We start from the raw sequence: 12,076 nt of genomic DNA on the forward strand, positions 1-12,076 counted from the left end.
ATTGGGCTGCTGCCTGTGTAATTGGCTGATTCTGATACATTTCATCTGCCAGCTATGCTAGTTCTCCTTGATTGCCTTCCTACTGTGGTTTTCCCTTCCCGTTGCCTTCCACTTTAAGCCGTGAGGCATGCCACACATACCCATTGCTCAGATGTGAACAGGGGTGCTATTTACTGTTTTTTTTTTTTTTGTTTAAAACCTGGTGCATGGCATGCACACCCATTTAGGTGATGTAAACACTGCTAGGCAGCCTCAGACACACCCCCCTTCCTTAGCTGTGCTTAGCTAAGGGCAAGCATAGGCCACAGTGCTCCAATAAGCTTACAGCATGCATGACCCTCCCCCTTATGAGGTCATCTACCTCTTAGGCTTATACCATGGTGTTGCTACACCTACACGGTTGGGTGCAAGCTAACACTGAGGGGAAATCTGATTCAGTATCAATCCCCTCATTTGCATAAAACTGACTGCTAATGCATGGTTACAAGACTGACACTCAGCCTTCCCCCTTAGCAACCTCTATTCCATGGTATTGTTGTCTTCTGCATGCAATTGACTATTATGGCAGAATGCTGATTTTGGATTAAAAGCTTATTTCCAACTTTTTTTTTTTTTCAGGCCGATCCCATTTGCATACCTCTGCCCTGTGCTTAAACGGCCGAAATCAATGAAAACAATAAAATAAAAGTTATTTTTTATAATTTTGCAACTATTTACCATGCCAGCAGCCATATATTTGGCCATTGTCATGCCTACTACATTGAATACATGCTTTCTTTGGAGCTGTCATGCTTCCATTTTGTAATTTACAGAAATGTATTTGGTTAGTAGCTGAATACATTTCTGCAGGTTACACTATTCCTGCACAGACACGTGCCTGTTTCCTGGATTACTAATTCACCTAATTTGCATGGTTTTCACCTGCAAATTGGGTACTTAGTAGACAGGAGTGGTGTCCATGCAGGAATAGTGTAGGAGCACTCATGTACGTCCCGTGAGCTAGTTCCTGGATTGCTCGTCGGCCATATTGCATGCAGCAGTGCTTGCACTATTCCTGCACACCGGACAGAGCTTGCTGAATCCTGGGGAGTAACTCAGTGAATGCTCACATGTCGAAGGTACATTTGTGTGTCAGTATGTATCCGACTATGTATACATGCACACACATGCTCATTTGATGTGTACAAATATTTCTGGAAGGTAAACACTGATGTCACTACATAATGGGTGCAAAAATGCTACCTTTAACAAACACAGCATAATGTACTGTTAAAGAATGTGTTACCTGTAATATTATGGACATATAAATGTTACATTGCTGTTTGATGCAGTCAGATAACAAAGACTGCACATAGATAGGCTATACTGGTAGCTTCATGGCAATAGATCAAGTTCAGTCTAATATTTGAGGTGGCCCTTACAATTTAATTTTGGAAGAATGTGAATTGACATGGCAAATAAGAATAAGTGTTTTTACTGAACCAGGTCTAAATGACCATTGTAATATACAATGTACTTTAAGACTTAAAAGTTTAGACAGGAAGTAAATAACTTCATATACTCCTTAAGTCAAGTTTAGGTGTACCAACATGTCCCTGCAGAAAGGTTATGGATCACACATTCTTTATGCGTGGATCCACATAAGTATAACTTTTCCACATTATTTAAGGTCTACAGGTGGTATAGATGTTTTTATATGTTGTAACTAGTTGGCAGTTTACAACAAATGTAACACTATAGTTTTAAGTCATTTAAGACTATTATAAGATATTTTATAAGTTTTAACAAGGTACTACTTTTTGTAGAATTAATACACCATTTAGGTAAAATCATGTGACTGTATTTTACTATTTAATGGCTACGTGTTGTTTGTTAATGTAATCTGAAGAAGTTGCCTTAACAAGGTGACGAAAAGCGCTTTATTAAATTGTACTTTTGAAAAGTGACTTGTGGAACATTATATTGAATTAGGTGCCGTTGGTTTCCTTTGGTTTCCTTGGAGCTTTGTGTACACCTATACTGGTATATGATCCAACATGGCATTAGTATTGCCAACCCATGACATATACATCATGACAACTAATATAATAACTAATATTGTGTACATATTAATGTTACTTTACTGTTTTATGCAGTCAGAAATGGAAGACTGCACATAATCAGGATACACTAATATATGATCAAACATGGCATTAGTATTGCCAACCCATGACAAACACATCATGACAACTGCCATCCAAAAAATATGTGCAATGACATTTCTGTATGTTGCACATACCTGACATGGAAAAACAGAAATCCATGGCATATCACACTTTGAGTGATGGAGTATGGGCAACATATGTTGTCTGTCAGTCACCCCAGCAACACACATGTTTACAGGTTACCTCTTGCAGCACTATTTGCAGGTTAGGCCACAATGCATGGGCAGTGAAATGTTTGTGGAAATTGCAATGTGTTAATGTGTGTCTTGCACACATTGACTCTGAAGTAAATGTCACATGACAATAACACATAAGCATAAGAAATACCAGTTATGCATGCACAAGAATACATATACAGTCCAATCAATGAAATGGCAATCACCGTGTTGACAGCATAACACAAATGGAGCACACAGGCAATATGTATGGACCAGAGGGACCAGGCTGATGGGGCTCAGATTCCTGAATGATCTCACTAGCTATACATAGCCCATTCCATATCTTCAAAGAAAGTCCCCATTGGGTCGATCATCTGTGTTTGGAAAACATTGGTCATGACCTCCTGTATCTCCTCCTGATAACAGTCTCAGTCCCGGTTATGCCAATGTCTCCTCTGGAATGCAGACAGGATGGATCTGGCAGGGGTGGGTCCAGGCTCCTTGGCATCATCATCATCACTGTCATCCTCGGAAGATTCTGGCAGTGGCTTTGCAAGTGCTCATTATTATCTTAAAATCAGAGAATGTCCATGCCCTGTAAAGATTGGATGCAAAACAAAACAGAAAAGAAAAGCCAATATCTATCATGCTGAACAGTCCCATGAATACCATAGCATGACAGAATATGATTATGCTGACAATTTATACAGGGGCTGACACACATCCATTTTGGGCAGAGTTACCTATGGCCATATTTGTCCTATTCATATAAAGGACATCAGTATTATTTCCGAACAATTTTATATGCTTGGACATAACCACATAGGTCATTAGTTTTGTAAGAATGTATTAATGCTCAAATCAACAGATTGTACTGTCTGCATTTAATAATTTATGTGACCATCCACAAAGTTTCATTATTAAAATGAAGAGAAAGTAATATGACAATATTGTGGACAATAGGCTACCCATATGACAAACATCTGAGACAGGCAGTATAATTGTCTGAACAACCAATGTGATATGTTCAGTCAAGACAGCTGTTGACATATGACAATCTAATATATCTGTTACTAGTAGTATTTTAAGTATATAACTATATGCATTATCTACCAAAGCAATTAGCAATCAGTAGCCTGAAAAATCAAAACATTGTGAATATTGTTGCTGATACTGAACTGCTGCAATCAAATGTGTAAGTGATCAAGTGTTACTAAACCTAGGTTACAACTCTGTTTCTATAAAATCACCCAAGAGCTTGGAGTCAGATGCAAAATCAATGTTGACCTATGGGGTGTGCTGAATGTGAACCATTGCAATCAAAATGTCAGTCAAACTAAGCCATAACTGCATTTCTACAAAAACAGCCAAGGAGTTTGAAGCAGATGCAATACCAAACTTGACCAGCAGGGTGTGCTGAATATGACCTTCTTGTATCAAATATGTACCTGTGAAAGTGTCAGTAAACCCAGGCTATAACCGTATTTTTATGAAAACACCCAACATGTTGGAGGCAGATGCAATACTAATGGTGAGCCGAAGGGCATGCCACACAGGCTGCAAACACTAACACAGCAGACAACCATCCATTTATAAACACTAACACAACAGACAATCATTCACTCTATGAAAATACAAGCTATATACATTCATAAATACATGTGTATCAAAGCACTTAGATTTGTAAGCAAAATGTCCACCTCACTATGTGTGTGACAGCTACACCAACCCAACTGTAATTTAGGTCGCATAGTACAACTCAAAAAATGTGGTAAAACAATGGCTCAATGCTATATAAAATATCAACATTGTTAGATTTTAATCACAGTTGTGAGCACAGGTACTGTGTGATGATTTCACTTACCTTACTGATGCATGATGGGTATTCCTGCATTCTAATCACTATACATGTTATTGTCAAAAATACAGTCCTATAAACAGAGGGATATGCATTTCAGTTCATAAAACGAGTAAAATAATTAACATACCTCTCTCCTTCCAGTGATAATCAAGGCTGTGTATCCACTCTATGCACATTGCTCTGTTCTAGCTGTGATCCTCCTCACCTGAAATCAAAAAATAGAACGCATGAATAATGTATTCCTCAAATAATACTTGATCCACATGGCTATGTTCCAGCTGCAATCCTTCTCACCTGAAATCAATAAATAGTATGTATGAATTACTTATTCCTCAAATAACACTGATATACATTTCTCAGCACACTTTATACGTATTTATGAAGAACGTTAGATAATCAAAGTACAGTGCTGACATTTTTACATTCAGTTGTTAATATCTTTGAAGACAGATTGGAGAACATGAGATTCAAACCTGCAAACACTATCTACATTCAGACTCTAACTTTGAGAGCTATCTGCCTATCTAACACATTTAAACTGAAAAAGCATATTTTGCATGCAGTGACAAGACTTTCTCCAGGATTCAATAAAATCCGTGTAGGCTCCTTGTAGAGCCTACATGGAATGTACCCATGTACACAACCATGGTTCCTCTTCAGCAGTGTTCCATGCATATAAATCATGGTGGGCTGCTGAGGGAGATCACAGTAACATGGATATTAAGTCTGTCTAAGCAGTAGTGTAGAGGCTGTCCCGTGGTTGTGGATTCTCCAGGAAATTCCTGGACAGATGTTATGCACAGGAAAAGAATCCTTGTAATGTACCCTGTTAGTGTATAAATATGTTTGAATTTTATTTTATTTTTTTTTTTAATGCCCATTTGTGCGACGTGGTGCAGTGAGCAACAGTGTCAAGCTGTGCTTACACACACAAAGCTGACACCTGCTAGTCATCTAAAAATAGAAAACAAATGTAATTAATTATTTTTTTATTTTATTTTGGGTTTTCTTTGTTTTTCTTTTTTTTTTTTTTGAATGGCTGCAGGTCTGCTGAAATGTTTTGCATGATGCTAAGCGACACAGTGCTTTTTTAAAAGTTACAGTATGAAGTGTAAGGGCAGGAAAGCAGCCGATATTAAGGCCAATAGGTGGGGATTCTACAACATTCATTGGAGTCCATAGTAAACTGTCGATATGCCTAGCGGTGTTGGTGAGGGATCCCACTTTCAGGCACAAAGGTGAGGTGTGCAGGAGTCCAGACTGTTTGTTGGACTCTTGGTCTTGAACTATGAACCCCAGCTGTTGCTGAGCAATTACCAGGGCTCAGAATGTAAAGCTGAAGCCTCAGATTGATTGGCCAGGGATCTTACTAGTGTGCACGAACAAACAATAAGAATGGAACAAGTGCTAACCAAACTGTAAACCAAACCAAAAAGCACTTGAAGGAAATAAGGCTGCAGGCGAAAATTCGGATAGTTTAATGAGGTACAAATATAACATAAACGCCAAAGACACTCCACACTGCGTTTAGATCCACTTCATCAGACAATCTTAAACACTCAATTCATACCCCTTAAATACAAGCACTTTAATTGAATAACCATCAATTAAACCAACCTTTCAACACTGTTAATTACTCTGTTTAAACAGGCTTATACAAAAATAGCTGCAGAGTTCAGTTTAACTAAGCTAATATCAAAGAAAAAATAAAAAACTTTTCCTTATAAATATTAACTAAACTTTATATACTTTCATAATTTATCACGAAATATTGCACTACCTTTGTTACCAATAGTTAATAAAACACTATTTCTCAATCTCAAAAAATTGAACATAAAACTTTAAAATTCACATGTATTAAATAGTACATTGGTGCCATCTTGTGGAAGAAACCATCATTTATATATATTCAGTGAAAACATATCATACAAAAACTGGAGTGATTCACAAGACATTCTATCCATCACACTACATAAATAGTATTGTGAATTGATTAAGAAAAATGCAAATACAAATATTATAAACCAAAATGCATACTTTAAAATATTTGATATTTGATAAATAATTCAAAATTTAGCTTACCTCATTACAATAAATAAATAAATATATATATATATATATATATAAATACACTTATTACCATCCATATACACCCCTAATATACCTAAAAACAATTTTATTAAAAATGTAAGTACTTCAATGCTTAGCTGCCCTCATTTTGAGTACTGGAGTTATTGAAATCAAATCATTAAGGCCTGGGGGTTTATTGGCCTCCAGCTGTAATTGCCATAATAACTCCTTGTACTCTATAGACGTCTCCCAATGGCCACCCCTAATATCTTTTTCTACTACTTCTAAGACAAAAAAATTATAAGTGGCCAAAGGGCAATCCATTTTATGTCTATACAAAGCATTTTTGGTATTATTTGTTCTTATTTCGTAAAGGTGTTCGTAAATCCTATTTTTTAACTTCCGTTCGGATTTCCCTACATAGATTGAATCACATGCTTTGCAAAGGGCAATGTAGACAATCCCAAACGTATCACAGTTAGAGAAAAATTTACTCTCTACTAACATGTCTCTACTCTATATAAATTGATTCATTTGCACAAATATGCCAACATTGTGAGCATTTCCCACACTTGAAGGTACCCACTTTAGTTCTTCTATACTTATTCATCCCTTTATTTCTTTCAAGAATGGTTTTTAAATTTCTACCTTTACGGAAGGTACACTTTAATGGCTCCACAAACAGGTAGTTCAACTCTGATAGTTCACTAAACTATCCATTCCATTCTTATTGTTTGTTCGTGCAACTTTTATGGTGATGGAGGAGGGCCGGCAGAGTGAGAAGAATTCGATAGAGGGAGGTGCTCAGTCCAATAGATTGGACAAACTTTCTGACCAGCTTTCGCAGCTAATCGAGCTGCTCACCCAGAAGGAACTTCCAACGTTGACGTCCTCGTTCGAGTTCCCGTGTAACCAGGAAGGGAGAGAGAGAGGTGAGAACGCCATCGGTCTGCCGTGCAGATGCAGGAAACCGCAAACGCCACCGGGTGGTGCAGTTGAACAACAGGAGAGGAGAGAGTGTGGGGATAATGGCGTGAGCTTGTTCAGTCGGAACAAGAGAACTGGTAACTTGCTTGCTGTTGGGGCAGGAGCCGAAGGAACTAGTAATATGGACAAAGAGATACCTTCAGTGTTCCTCAATACATCCAGTGAGGGGCCAGAGTCTAGAGACATTCAGTCTCAAGAGGTTTTTGCCGACAGTGTACCGTTGAGCGCTAGACCCAAGCAGGCATCGGCTGTGGGTAGAAAAGATGGACATTCTTATAAAGAAGGTTTAGTAGGCCCATTTGGTAGGCCTATGAATGGACAGAGGTACAATATTGATTTCTCTAATGTTTTGTATAAATAATATAGTTTCAATGATAAAATGGTGCCTGTAGTTAATGAAAATGATAGTAATTTAAATTTTGAGTCTAATGTGAAGAAACTAGATGAAATATTGTTTAAATTTAAGAATTTAGAGTTAGAAAATTTATATCTAAAGGAGTGTTTAAGATTAGAAATAGTCCCTAAAGGACTTAGAGTATGCAAATTTCCAAACAAGGTCAAAGATGGAAGTGATTTTCATTTGGAATTATTAAATTTTTTTAACAAATGTGGTTTAGAGGTTTTAAAAGTTATTATCAAAGAAAATGAAAGAGAAATAGAGTTTTTAAGTAGTATTATAGAAGATGTGAATGGTAGAATTACTAGGGACCTGCTTTTCACAATTGATGAATGTCAGAGAATGTATTATGACACATTAAAAAGAGTTGATAGAAGTATTAGTAATGTATTTCAAAGAAAAAGTAGAAAGTTAGAGAGGGATGTACAGGATTATAAGAATAAAGTAAGCTACCCCAAACCCCGTAATAATTATAGCAATGCATTTAGGTATGAGGGATATGAAGCAGCATGGGTGGATAATGAACATCCTATTAATGAAGTTATTAGTGAGAGTAATGAAATAGGTGATATTAATGATTTATCAGAATATCCCCCACTGAGAAGATCGGAAAGAATTAAGAATTATCAGAATAGTCGTCAGCAAAATTTTCAGAAGGGGGGGGGACTGCGTATGTGAATTACAACAGGGGTTACCAGCGATGGTAATAGAAAATCAGGTTCATAAACCCCAAGATGGAGAACAGATCGTGGTGAATGGGCCATGCCATACCTTTCAGGGTTATAATATTTTCAATTATAGTCATGTTAGTATTGAGGAAGTTCATTTTAGATTGTTTTCCAAAGGGTTAAAATTTGTGCCCAACAGAAGGGCAGATATCAGGAAAGTCCCAATTGACCTTAAGCTTTTTCTTAGAAAGAAAAATTTTGAGATTTTATTCCATGGGCAAAAGACAAATAATAATGCCAATGTTTGGTTAAAAAGAAGAAGCACTTTCAACCCACCCCTGCACCCACAATTGAAAAATTTTGAGATTCTTATGGAAAAAAAGTTAAGGAATGAGTTGGGTGGAAATAAGATAGCTTTCAACTTATCAAAGGAAGAAAATATTCTATTAAATAGTTTAAGTAATGACAAATCAATTAGAATTTCTAAACCGGATAAAGGGGGTGGGATGGTCGTCATGAACTATGTGCTCTATAAAGAAAAAATGATGGATATACTGAATAATGAGGAAAGGTATCATAGGGCTTCTCTAAATGAAATCAATATTGGGAATAAAAAAGTGTATTCTGTCCTCAATGATTTAGTATTAGAAGGGTCAATTGACATTACTACATTTCAGTATTTACATGTTGATAAACCTACGGTACCGACGTTGTTTGCGGTACCAAAGGTGCACAAACATATAGAGTGTCCACCCATGCGCCCCATAGTGACTTCGGAAAATTCAGTAACAGCCCCATTAGCTAAATGGTTGGACACAAAATTAAAGGTACTTTCCAATTTTGGGAATGGTGTGCTAAAGGATTCATGGGAAATGTTAGAATTATTAACCCCGGAAGTTTTTGACAAAGATTTGATATTTTATACTATAGATATAGTAGATTTGTTCTCATCTATACCCCATGAAGAAGGTATGAAGCTTTTTGAGGAAGCTCTGATTAATTATGGGAAGTTTAACAATAATGAGTTTTATTTAATATTGACTTTGATGGATGTGGTTCTTACTAATAATTTTATTCATTTTGAAGGGGAATTTTTTAAGCAAGTACAAGGGGTAGCAATGGGGGCAAGATGCGCCCCGACATATGCAAATATTATCCTCTCTGTGTGGGAAAATAAGTTTATAATTAATTCCAGGTTTAGTCAATGCTGGAAATTATATAAGCGGTTTCTAGATGACATGTGCTTTTTGTGGGTAGGCACAGAGGTTGAATTCCAAACATTCTTCGAATATATTTCACAATCAACTAATTTTTTGAAATTTACATTCCAATGCGATAGGAATGAATTGAGGTTCCTTGATATAAATATTGGTAAAAGCGAGAATGGTTTTTTTTCAAAGTTATATAGAAAGACAACTTTCTCTAACTCATACTTAGCATTTGCAAGTGCACACCCTTTCCATCAAAAGAAAGGGATTGTGAAGGGACAGTATGTTAGAGCATGCCGGATGACCTCAAAGGAAACAGATTTTGATGAAGAATGTAACATTTTGTATAAAATGTTTATGGAAAGAGGGTACCCACCAGGATTGGTTAAAAAGATTGAGAAAGAAGTTAGGGAAGGTAGAATGGGGAGATTCGAACCTATTTTAGGTAGAGGTAAATTGAAGGCCCCACTTATGACTACAACTGATCAAGTAGTAAGAGAAAATACTTTTGTAGTTGATTATAGTGGGCAAGCCAGTAGGATTAAAAAAACTTTGGAAGAAGAATGGATGAAGTTTAGTGAACTATCAGAGTTGAACTACCTGTTTGTGGAGCCATTAAAGTGTACCTTCCGTAAAGGTAGAAATTTAAAAACCATTCTTGAAAGAAATAAAGGGATGAATAAGTATAGAAGAACTAAAGTGGGTACCTTCAAGTGTGGGAAATGCTCACAATGTCCGCATATTTGTGCAAATGAATCAATTTATATAAAGAGTAGAGACACGTTAGTAGAGAGTAAATTTTTCTCTAACTGTGATACGTTTGGGATTGTCTACATTGCCCTTTGCAAAGCATGTGATTCATTCTATGTTGGGAAATCCGAACGGAAGTTAAAAAATAGGATTTACGAACACCTTTACGAAATAAGAACAAATAATACCAAAAATGCTTTGTATAGACATAAAATGGATTGCCCTTTGGCCACTTATAATTTTTTTGTCTTAGAAGTAGTAGAAAAAGATATTAGGGGTGGCCATTGGGAGACGTCTGTAGAGTACAAGGAGTTATTATGGCAATTACAGCTGGAGGCCAATAAACCCCCAGGCCTTAATGATTTGATTTCAATAACTCCAGTACTCAAAATGAGGGCAGCTAAGCTTTGAAGTACTTACATTTTTAATAAAATTGTTTTTAGGTATATTAGGGGTGTATATGGATGGTAATAAGTGTATTTATAAATATATATTTATTTATTTATTTATTGTAATGAGGTTAGCTAAATTTTGAATTATTTATCAAATATCAAATATTTTAAAGTATGCATTTTGGTTTATAATATTTGTATTTGCATTTTTCTTAATCAATTCACAATACTATTTATGTAGTGTGATGGATAGAATGTCTTGTGAATCACTCCAGTTTTTGTATGATATGTTTTCACTGAATATATATAAATGATGGTTTCTTCCACTAGATGGCGCCAATGTACTATTTAATACATGTGAATTTTAAAGTTTTATGTTCAATTTTTTGAGATTGAGAAATAGTGTTTTATTAACTATTGGTAACAAAGGTAGTGCAATATTTCGTGATAAATTATGAAAGTATATAAAGTTTAGTTAATATTTATAAGGAAAAGTTTTTTATTTTTTCTTTGATATTAGCTTAGTTAAACTGAACTCTGCAGCTATTTTTGTATAAGCCTGTTTAAATAGAGTAATTAACAGTGTTGAAAGGTTGGTTTAATTGATGGTTATTCAATTAAAGTGCTTGTATTTAAGGGGTATGAATTGAGTGTTTAAGATTGTCTGATGAAGTGGATCTAAACGAAAACGCAGTGTGGAGTGTCTTTGGCGTTTATGTTATATTTGTACCTCATTAAACTATCCGAATTTTCGCCTGCAGCCTTATTTCCTTCAAGTGCTTTTTGGTTTGGTTTATCTTACTAGTGTGACTGATATCCCTCACACTGTGAGCAGTGTCATCACTACTATGACAACCTGAAGCTAAAGAAGAGGGGAACATTGGACACCTGGGTCCAAGAAGCTAGGGCTGGGCAGACCCCACAGATATATAAGTATGTTTGCTATTACTTTACAAGTTGAACCCATACAAAACTGGTATGCATAATGATTTGCTTTTCTTTCAACAGCTACAGCTGAATGGGCTTGCAATGTCCAGTCACACACAGGGTGCCTGGCCAAGATGAGGCGTGAGTGTGGTGAGAAGGGAAAATTTCTGATAAATGTAATGCAATAAACAGTAAACAATAACAATAAACAATAAAGTTTAAAGCAGGATTGTGCTTTGATAAGTAATGTGTGCATATAACTGCAGTATGGCTGTATTTACTGCATGTGTATTCTAATCTGACTCCAGTCAACTGTAAAAAGGAAATTAATAAAGACTACAGAAGTAATTGCCTGATAAATGTATCGCCCTACCCACAGTATGGTTCAAGGCTGTCTTCAGACCAGTTTGAGTCAAATAATGCTCTCTATTCCTGCCACTCCAGGAAAAAAGTA

This window comes from Protopterus annectens, chromosome 3.part1, assembly GCF_019279795.1.
Source record: "Protopterus annectens isolate FY-2018-M chromosome 3.part1, PAN1.0, whole genome shotgun sequence".
Lineage (NCBI taxonomy): Eukaryota > Metazoa > Chordata > Ceratodontiformes > Protopteridae > Protopterus > Protopterus annectens.